This window comes from Nematolebias whitei, chromosome 1 (genome assembly GCF_014905685.2).
Source record: "Nematolebias whitei isolate Nwh7 chromosome 1, NemWhi1, whole genome shotgun sequence".
Lineage (NCBI taxonomy): Eukaryota > Metazoa > Chordata > Actinopteri > Cyprinodontiformes > Rivulidae > Nematolebias > Nematolebias whitei.
Window position 1 is genome coordinate 44,119,468 of NC_056498.1, and position 1,291 is coordinate 44,120,758.

Sequence of the window (1,291 nt, forward strand, 5' to 3'; positions counted from 1 at the left end):
ATTTAACTTTTTTAGATTTTTCTACCTGGATTATTGAGCAGCATCAGGAATCTGTTTGAAGAGTTTCAGTCAGGGTTTAGAGCTCACCACAGCACTGAAACAGCACTAGTAAAAGTAACTAATGATATTCTCATGGCCTCAGACAATGGACTTGTGTCTATACTAGTCCTGTTAGACCTCAGTGCTGCATTTGATCCAGTTGATCACAATATTTTACTACAGAGAATTGAATATGATGTTGGGATTACAGTAACAGCTCTAAAATGGTTTAAATCATATCTATCTGATAGATTCCAGTTTGTAAATGTAAATAATTCAATTCAATTCTAAAATACTTTATTAATCCCAGAGGGAAATTAAATGTAGTAACTCGTTATCCTCATTTCATTAAGAGATGATATAGATGCTGATGCCGTAGACAGGAAGGATCTCTTGTAAAGGTCCATCCCACAGTGGATCCTAAGAAACTGGCTGCAGATGCCGTTCAATCCGTCCACCCAGACTCGGCTGGCCTCTTGGTTCACCCGGGCTGTAGGACCTCCTGAATGCAGAGCAGAACTCCTCCCACAGCGATGGCCACTCCTCCCAGCAGTCTGCCGAGCTCCTCGTCGCTGCAGACAGACAGCTGTAGGAGCCGAGGGACGATCCTGTCCTTCTGCTGTCATGAGCCGTGTTTCCTGCTGGTTCCAGGATCTCAGTGGTCAGGCACTCGATCACAGCTGGCAGGTAGATGAGAATGCATCCACAGAACATCCTTTTCAACTCATTTAATATTTGGGGCTGTAGTTGAGATATTATTTGAGCTTTTGAGATGTTAATCAGCTGCTGGTTGTAGAAAACTGCCTTGTTGCCATGGTTACGCATCATAACAAATGTCCAAAACTAAAAAACAGTTTCAGTAAAAATCCTTCCAGCTGCACAGCATCTGATACCAGAGGAAACAATCATCCAAAAAATGAGATTTACATCCAGAAAAAGAGGAATTAAAGTTTCCAGAAGCAGAATCTCAGAATGAAAGTAGAGCTGCTCCAACATGCAGACACCTGGAGCGGAGCAGTTCTAGAACATGACACTCTCTCACCAGTTTTCTCCTCCAGATGTTCCAGACACTGAGAACGGTCCCGTGTTGGGCCTGGACTGCTTGTTGTCAGGAGGATGCACGTTATTTTATTTAAACCTTTAGATGTTAGATCTGATGGAGACAGTAGACATCTTTGTTTCAAGATGGACCGGGTCAGCATGACGCTACAGCAGCTCACAACACATGAGCCGTCATTAAACCAGAGTTATT